We start from the raw sequence: 9,701 nt of genomic DNA on the forward strand, positions 1-9,701 counted from the left end.
CCCAGGCAGCTACTTTCTCTCATTCTCTTTTGGACCCTTACAAAGGCAGGTTCTTCTGCCTGGAATGGTCTTCCTCCTCTCTCCTCGCGCAGCCCCGTCTGAAAAACTCAGCTCCTGCCACCTCCTCCAGGAAGCCTTACGAATGAGGATATGTCTCCTTCTCTGACATGCCCACAGCTTTTGTGCTTCCCTCTGTCACAGCCGTTCCCACACTCAGTACCTGAATGGTTGCTTAACTCCCTCCCCTGCCTAACTCTGAGTCTTGAAAACCGGGGATGGGAATTATTCCTTTACCAAGAGTCTCAGTGTCCGACATAGGGCCAGAGACAGAACAGATGCACAAGGGATGCTGACTGACTAATTGATGGAAAGAATAAATTCATGAACATAGTAATAGAGCATCAGAGATAAAGGGGGACGGATGCAGCCCCATTATTTTATAGATAAGGATACTGAGGCTTAGAAAGGGAAGGGAGAAGGTATTATCAGGAGCCGTTGGTTCATGGCAAGGATGTAACTGGATTTAGTGGTGTCTGGAACCAAGTACTCAAACATCCTCTTCATGTCAGCATCACTTTTCCAGATCACTTTCTCCACAAGGTTGGGGACCTGGCTGTTGGCAAGCTTCCTGCTCTCACAGTTCTGCAAACAGAGACAAAAGGGCAGCAGTTGGAAAAAAGCCCCCGAGAAGCACTTTGAAGGATCCAATTTGGGACCCATGCTCACTCCTTGCAAATCACTATCGGAGGATGGCAGCCCCCAACTAAAGGAGGAGCAATTCTCCCAAACACATGAGGGCATCACAGCCATGACCCTTGGGGGAAATCACTGTGAGCAGGGCAGCCACCCCAATTTAAATCTGCGAGAGTCACTAGCATTTCTTGAGCATCTCTGTACCCAACCCTTGTTAGATATTTTCATGCCCACTCTCTTACCATAACTCTGTGAGGTAGATATCATTACCCATTTCATAAATGAGGATACTGAGATTCAAAAAGGGTAATTGGCCCAAAGTCCACGAGAGTTAGGGAGCCCAATAGAACACTTAGACCCACCATCCTCTGTGTACAAATGAAGAAACTGCAACCCCAAGAGGAGGGTAGGGACCTGCCCAAAGTCACAGAGTAAGTAGGTCAGTAGGATAGTCTGGAACTGGAATTCATGAGCACATAGTCACACTACATTATTAGATATGTAACAGGCATCTTTGGGGTATCTGCTCTGCTCATGACAATTCCTTTCTCTTAGAACAGACCACTCACCAACCCCCAGGACTGTTAGGAATGACTCCCAGAGGGGTAGCCTGACAGCCGTGTTAGCACCATGTGACCCCATTCCCGTCCCAAAGCTGACTGGGCCAGAGTGGGACACCTGTTCCAATTGGTCCAATCACCCTCTCTTGGAAATGTGGAGATTCTTTCCACATGGCTGGACATGATGGGTGCTGTGAACTGTCATGTTTTCCCCCATCTGATCAGAAGGGCAGAGAAGGCCAGTCTGGGAAAAGAAAAGAGCAAAGAGGCAGAGATAGAGGTGAGGAGAACCACCCCCCTGGGGTCCTGAGCTAGGTCAAGTCCTTTCCTGCGTTAGGTCACTTGAGACTCATTACGTCCCTTGTAATCAATCTCCCTTTCTTTGTTTAAACAGACTCTAGTGGATTTCTTTTTTTTAATTAATTTTTATTGGAGTGTAGTTGATTTACAATGTTATGTTAGTTTCTGCTGTACAGCAAAGTGAATCAGTTATACATATGCATATATTAAACAGACTCTAGTGAATTTCTTGTTGTGAAAATAGCATCATTCTACAGCATGTGACAAAGCACCTTTACTGAAAAGGGGTCATTGAGTGAAGCCACATGGTTACTTCAGGCATTTCAGGTGATCTGATGAGGAGGCCAGAGTGAGCTGGAGTGGTTACGAGGGCTTCCCTGGAGGAAGCAGGACTCCTCTGTCCTTGAAGGGCGAGATGCATGTAAGCAGGGAGAGAAGAGGCAGGAGCACCTCCAGGGGACACTTGAGATGATGCAAGAGAGGCTAATTTGAAGGAGTCGAATGTAGGGCCAAGCAGGGCAGTGAAGTAGCAAAGAAGAAAGACAGTGGTCTTCTGGTCCCCTAGGAGCCATCCAAAGCCATCCGAGGTGTCCGGTGGATGCAGGGAAGGATTGGGAGGCATTAGCCCCTGGGAGGGTTCCTCAGGGCTGGTTACAAACTGAATCGCTGTGGTGAAAGCAATTACATCCCACCTGTGCTCTAGGCTGACATCAGGGATTTTGCCATTTCCTGCCGGCCCCTCACTCTCCCGCCTCTGTGACTTCGTGCAGTTCTACCAACCTAGGAGCCCTTCCATCCAATCTCAGCCCAGGTTAAAGGCTACCTTATCCCAAAGCCTTTCCGGTCACCACCCTCAACCCCCAAAGTGTAATCCAGGTTTTCTTTCTGCAGGCTCCCTCTTGGACCCTCTACTGTGTAGTTTATATAGTAATTATCTGTGCAAGTGTCTGTTGTCCCCAATAGAATGTGATCCCTGAGGCCAAGACTCAGATCTGATTCATTGCTTCTCCGTTGCTTAACACTGGAGCGGGCCCGCAGTACGGGAGCGTTTGCCACACGCCTGAGTGTAGCCGCTGTCCACGCTAACCATGGGAAGAAGTGATGTGTTTGCTGCCTCCTACCAACCTCCCTCCCCCACTTACCAATCAGGAGAGAGAGCAGGATGTGAGGGAGCAGGGACTTCGTCCTCCCATGGTGGGGTGGGGGACTGTGGAGCCGGGAGCTGTGTGTGGATATGCGTGTACGTGTGTGTGTGCGCGCGCGCGCGCGAACACGTGTATGTGAGTGCATGGGTCTGTGCTGGGAACTCTCTTTAGGTTGTCAGTCAAGGAGGGCTCCTCCCAGAGCCTGGCAGTTGGCAACACTAGGTGTGTCACTAGCTTTGTCAGCCATCCCCCACCCCAAGCTTCATTCTAGTCACATGGTCCCATGATGGGTCAGCAGGCATCGGCCCGGAGGCTGATGGGAGATGTAGTCAATAGCTCCAAAGCCAACCCTGTTTGGCCCGGAGCCCAGGAGGGCCTGGGGCTCAGCAGAAATCAGTCTAATCCTCTGTCATATGCTGCCCCCAAAGGTCCTGTTCATTTCTGTTAACCTGCAGTTGACATTCAGGTTGATTAGATGCTTCCCTTCCTCATACTGCTGCCCAAGGCTGTGAGGGGCCAGGAGAGGAGGAGGAGCAGCCGTTTGAAAAGAGATTGGGTGTTGAAAAGTTCAACAAAGAAGAAAGGGGCCGGAAAGGAGCGGGCACTCACCAAGCACCTACAGGCTCCGGCTCTAACAAATATTTCATCCCTTCCTCTGGGCAGGCCTAGTTATCCCTTCTCCAGCCCACAGACAAGGAACCTAGTGCTCTGGCCCTGAGGTAGCTTGCCCCAGGGTGAGTGGCTGGGAAGAGGCAGAGGAGCGGGGACCTCTGCTTGAACCCAGTTTGCGGATGGCTGCCCTCTCGTCACGGAGTCCCGTTGCCTTTAGAGGGTCTAGAGGTGGCACCCCAAACTTCTCCAGCACCTTTTCCTCCCGAAGCTTAGCGGCTCAAACCCTCTTCACCCTACACGTCCAATCCTCTCGCAAACAGAGGATTTTTGTGCCAAATTTCTGCCAACTGGCCTGTCTGGCCTGTGGTCAGATCACCCTCATTCCACCTGCCGCGTTCCCACCAGCGTTTACCACAGTTGAGTCACTTAGTCCTACAGGTGACTATTTGCCTAACGTCTGCCTCTGCCACCAGACTCTAAGTTCCACAAGGGTGGGGGCTTTATCTTTTTTTCTGCTCTCTCCACATGGTTCATTCACTCAACAGATATTTATTGAGCACCTACCATGTGACAGCTGCTGTGCTAAGTGTTTGAATATAATCGTGAAAAAAAAAAAGACAAAAATCCCTGCCCTTTGGAGCTTACCTTCTAGTGTAGAAAGAGAGAAAACCAGCAAATCTTAGAGTGGACTGTGTCTCAGAAGGTAATGAGCACGATGGACAGAAATAAAGTTGGGGAGAATAATAGAGAGAGTAGGGGTGCAATTTTATGTAGGGAGGTCAGGAAAGGCCTGGAAGGAAGTGAGGGAGGGAGGCATTTGGATATACCGGGGAAGGGCCTTCCTGGCAGTGGGAACAGAAAGGGCAAAAGCGCTGAGGTGGGAGGGTCCCTGGTGTTTTCCAGGAACAGCAAGGAGGGCCAGCTGGAACAGAGTGGGCGAAGGGTGGGTCATGAGAGCCGTGCAGGAGCCGCCTTCCCTTTGATTTGGAGTGATCTGATTCAGGTTTTAAAAGCACCGCTCTGGCTACTGTGGTAAGAATTGGTAGTTTCTGATGCACGTCAGGGATTTAATAGATATTTTTGAATGAATGAGTAGAGGAGAGTGAGAGGGAAGAAGAAAGGAATTGCTATCGAGGGGAGAAGCTGGAGACGCAAATCAGAGGACAGTTCTAACCTTGACACTCAGTGATTCTGAGTCCAGTTACGAGGCAGTGAAAGGCAAGAGACTTCTGCTGAGCTGAGTGTGAAGCTTCTCCCTGCCAGGCTACCTTAGTAGATGTCCTGGGAGGTCAGAACACCTTGTCGTGGGAGGTGTGCAAATCAAGATGGATGGCCTCAGGAGAACCTGAGAGCTGCTGCTTTCCAGGGACTAGGGACAGCCTGTGCTCCCACCTCCGCATCTCCCCTCCCCTCCCGTCCTTTAGCTCAGATGTCGCTAGTGGGTGCAGCAAGATTCCTCTCTCTCCTCCTTGAGGACCTCCATCTGACCCTCAGGGATGTCAGGCCCTCTGGCATTTGGTCTACCTTCCTTAGGCAGTACCAATGACAAAGAGGTCCAGGGAGCAGGCCTGTGAGGAAACACTGCTGTGGAGCATTTGGAGCCATATTTGCTTGGGCCAGGAGGCTGTCCAGGGTGGCAGGCTCTCTGTGGGCAGAGTCCTGGATTCCAGGGAGCCAAGGCCAAGGCAGGCCAGGAATTCCTTACCTTAATTTTTGTCTCTAATTCCTCCCAGAAATGAGGCATGTCAGTCCTCCAATTCTTGGGTTTTTATGAGGCGATTATGGTGATTACTGTAAATCTCCCATGTGTTGTTTTCAAAGGGGCAATTAAGTGGAAGAACCAGGCACCAATTTCATTTCTCATTAAGTGATTAGGGTTTGTTTGGCAAATCCCAACATCTGTGGCCAGAGGCAGGCTCTGCCGAGCTTGACTTGGGCAGTGCATGGCCTCCACACACGGTAAGCGTCCAGCACTTCCCTTCTGCCCCAGCTTCTCCTAGCGTGAAGGAGTTGGAAGGAATCCTTTCAGTGTGCAGATGAGGAAACTGAGGGCCAGAATGGGGAACTCACCCACTAATACCGCACCACTAGCAAGCTCTAGAGCCAGGTTCTGCCTCCCAGCGGGGGACTCCAAGCAGTACACCATGCTTCCCCCCTAAAGAAGGAGTTTTCAATAAACTTGTTCCCACTGAGGCAGCTTCGCTTCTGGAAGGAGCAGTGAAGGTTCTGTCTTTAGCATGGGGTCATTTTCCCACCTGATTGTTCTTCCCCCTAGAACCACCACCACATCAACAAAGTTGGTTGCCCAGACGACAGTGATTCCCAGCCTCCTATTCCTTTGCCTACCTCCCACTAAACAGGCTGTACCCAGCCTGTCTAGTGGTTAGGAGAGGCTGTGTGACCCAGTTCTGGCCAATGAGAATATGGGGGATTCTGCTGGATGACTTCTGGGTAAGATATTCCTCCCGCTTAAAGTCACTCAAGCAGAAAGACTTTGGTCTGTACTTACTTCCTTACTTCTGCTTTTAGATGTGGTTGTTTGTAATGATGCTCGTAGTTGAGGAGGCCATCTTGTAACTTGAGGCTACAGGCTAGAGGAAGAAAGCCAACTGTTCCAGTCATCTTTTACTATGTAACAAATTACCTCCCCAAATTCAGTATCTTAAAACAACAATTAAGTATTATCTTTCACCATTCTGTAGGTTGACTGGGCTCAACCAGATGGTTCTCACTTGAGGTCTCTTATGAGGTTACAATCTGGTGGAGGCTCGGGCAGGAGTCATCTAAAGGCTCACCTGGTCTGGATGTCCTAGATGGCTCACTCACATAGCTGGCGGTTGATGCTGGATGTCCAGTGGGAGCTCAGCCAGGGCTCTTGACCAGGACACCTGCACATGGCCCCTTCATGTGGCTTGGGTGACCCCCAGCATGGCTGCTGGTTTCCGAGGGCAAGTGTTTCAAGCACTAAGCATTTTAAGAGGCCCAGACAGATGCTGCAAGGCTTATGACCTAACCTTGAAAGTTCAAAATGTCATTTCTACCACATTATATTGGTTAAGCTAGTCACTATGGCCAGCCCAGATTCAAGGGGAAGAGAATTAGATTCTACCTCTTTTTAAAAAAAATTTTATTGGAGTTGATTTGCAATGTTGTGTTAATTTCTGCTGTACAGCAAAGTGACTCAGTTACAGATGTATACATTCTCTTTCGTATTCTTTTCCATTACGGTTTATCACAGGATATGAATATAGTTCCCTGTGCTATACAGTAGAACCTTGTTGTTTATCCATCCTATACATGCTAGTTTGCATCTGCTAATCCCAAACTCCCAATCCTTCCCTCCCCCACTCCCTCTCCCCTTTGGCAACCACAAGTCTGTTCTCTGTAAGTCTGTTTCTGTTTTGTAGATATGTTCATTTGTGTCATAGTTTAGATTCCACATATAAATGATATCATATGGCATTTGTCTTTCTCTGCTTGACTTACTTCACTTAGTACGATAATCTCTAGGCCCATCCATGTTGCTGCAAATGGCATTATTTCACTCTTCTTTGGCTGAGTAATACTCCATTGTGTGTGTGTGTATATATATATATATATACCACATCTTCTTTATCCATGACTCCACCTCTTAATGAAGGCATGGCAAGCTCACACTGCAGAAGAGCAAGTGGCATGGGAGATACTGTTGCCTCCATCTTTGGAAAATGTAATCTACCATACCTACACCCTGAGGATGATGATGTGGAAGATGGAAAGGGTCATGGTTCTTGTTACCTATAAGCCACCACGCAGTCTCTGGACTTACGTAGGCAAATAATGTTCTAAAGGCTTAAGCCAGAGTGAGTTGGATTTTCTGTCAGAGTCCAGGCCTGGGGGCAGGGCTTGTGGTGCAGAGAAGCAGCAGCCGCTCTCCAGCCACAGTTGGGCCGTCTCAGTCCTCTGGGAGAGTCACATTTGTACTATTATCACCAGTGAGTAACATGGGAGCATTTTAGGGCCTCGAGGCATAGAAGACCCGCACTCACACCTGAGGTAGAACTTCCCTAAACTAAGCCCTAGAACTGAGATCCCACCATTCACTCTTCACTTGTTAGGTCTGAATCAATGGGGACTGTGTTCTCTGAAGTTCTCACCCTCTGACAGGCACCCTCAGAGTAAAGGAGTTTATGGTCCTTTCCTGAGGAGGAGAGAGCCTTGATAGGTGAGGAAGAGGTGCCTGGGGCCAGGGGAGGAGAGAGTGTGCACAGGAGACACACTTGGAGGACCTCACAACTGGGCCAGTGCTGTAATTAGAGGGATAATAAGGAAGAGCTGGGGTTGACTTGTCCTTGAGGATGATAAATTGACTGCTTGTTTTATGCCCCTTTTGCATGAGAGACTTCTATTGATAAAATGACTATTAAGGAATACAAAGGATGCAAACCACAACAATAAAGATAATGGGTGAGGTAACCTCAGTAGACAAGCTATTACAACAGAACAATAGAAAGCAGGTGGAGGAGTGGTAACTGATGCAGGAGGGCAGAGAAAGTCTTAGGACAGAGTGTGCGGAGAGGAAGATACAGCCAAGGAAGGAGGCAGCTTCTCTTGGCAGAACCAGCAAGACACAGAGCTTAAAACAGGGGATTAATTAAAAATCGACATTGGACAGTCTCTCCTCAACCCCAGGCACAGAGCACCAAGAGGTCAGGGTCTACTCTCCAGGGGGAGATCGGGGGGGCTTCTGGAGCAATCTGTTGTCCCCAGATGAAAGACCTTCATGTTCTGGTATCGGGGTGGGAGTAGGGGAAGCAAGTCCTCTACTATAGACTGACTGACTGCCCAGTCAACCTGAGGCATGCACACTAGTTAATCAGCAAGCTCTTTAGTTCTTCATTTGTAAATACAAATGGACAGTCAAGGATTACCAAACATTTGAGGAAAGCCACCAAACTGAAAGAGTAAGACAAACAAATAAAATGACCCCAAAGGAAATGGAAATAATGCAAGGACCAAAAAAGAACTTAAAAAAAAAATGAAAAAAGTTTTACACTCAATAGAATCCTTATAGAGATTCAAGGAGATAGTGTATCCATAAAATAAAAACTAGATGGTATGAAGAAAAAAGAAACAACCAGAGAACAAGAGAGAGCTCTTGAAAAGTTAAATATATATTTCAAATTTTAGTAGGTTTCAATGTTTTCAAGTTAAGGAAATTTCTCAGAGAGTGAAATAAAAAGATAAGAAGGTAGAAAATATGAGAGAAAATATGAGACATAAAGGATCAGTACACGAAGTTAAAAATCTAAATGGGAATTCTAGCAAAAACAGATAAAATGGAGAAATTATTTAAAAGTTACCTAAGAAAATTTCCCTTGAACAAAGTTCACAAAGTCTCCATATTAAAAGAGCTCAATATGTGCACCCAAAATGAATGAAAAAATGACCTGCCCTTGGGTACCATATCCTGACTTTTTAAATACAGGGAAATAAAGAGAAGATCTAAAAGTTTTCAGATGGGAAAAAGATAAAAATAAAGAGGTCACAAAGGAATGGTAATCAGAGTGACTTCAGAATTCTCAGCAGCAACACAGGATGCTAGAAGTTAGGTGAGAAATGCTTCAAAGTGCTGAGGGAACATAGTCGTATGAACCAAGTCTTATGAACCATCGACTATACAGATATAGTAAAGACATAGGGAGACATGCCAGGAGTGAGAATATTTACATCCTATGCAGTCTTCCTCAGGTGGTTACTTGGAGGGTGTGGGTGTGCTCTAGACAAACATGGACATAAACCATGAAAGTGGGGAAACATGTTTCAAAAAAGGGTGGACCCCACACAGAAAGCTGTGAAAGGAAGTTAAAGTGATGGATTTCCAGCAGGCTTGGACACTAGCTGATCACATTTCAGCATGAGAATAGAGGGACTTGGAAGGAAGTCTCTGGTGAGAGAGCAAGACTGGATGAAAGAGAGACTGGATAAATATGAGGGAGAGATAAAGGCAGTTAGGAATTTGAGGAAAAGAAAAAGTGGTGTAAGAAATGCAATCTAGGAATCCCTGGATCGGCAATGAACAATGATAACACAATTACATGAAAAAGTTTATTAGTTTCTAAGTTTTCAGATGCATCTATAAACAAAGCATAAAAGACTCGCTTGACCAGCTGGTGACAGAAAAAGTCAGGGGTCTGAAGCATGGGGAAGATTCTGTCTGCCTTTCTTGACTGGAAAATGGAGTGGGCACGTGGAAAGGATCTGAGCACAGTCTCTAGTGCCAAGAGTGCCCCATGACCAACAGTCACCAAGGAAACAGGAATCTCAGTCCTACAACCGCAAGGAATTGACTTCAGCCAGCAGTGTGGAAGCTTGGAAGTGAATTCTTTCCTGAGCCTCCAGATGATACCTT

The 9,701-nt window shown here is 47.3% G+C and overlaps 1 long non-coding RNA gene across 1 annotated transcript; it reads right to left on the reverse strand.

Annotated features, from left to right (window-relative positions):
• Nucleotides 1-276: 276 nt before the first annotated feature.
• LOC114486029 (uncharacterized) lies at nt 277-2,888 on the reverse strand. Its single transcript, XR_003679270.1, has 3 exons — nt 2,696-2,888; nt 1,372-1,497; nt 277-642 (listed from the first exon to the last, which is right to left on the reverse strand). It is a non-coding gene; the product is annotated as an uncharacterized lncRNA (long non-coding RNA).
• Between the last annotated feature and the right edge of the window lie 6,813 nt (nt 2,889-9,701).

Source organism: Physeter macrocephalus, chromosome 4 (assembly GCF_002837175.3).
Source record: "Physeter macrocephalus isolate SW-GA chromosome 4, ASM283717v5, whole genome shotgun sequence".
Lineage (NCBI taxonomy): Eukaryota > Metazoa > Chordata > Mammalia > Artiodactyla > Physeteridae > Physeter > Physeter macrocephalus.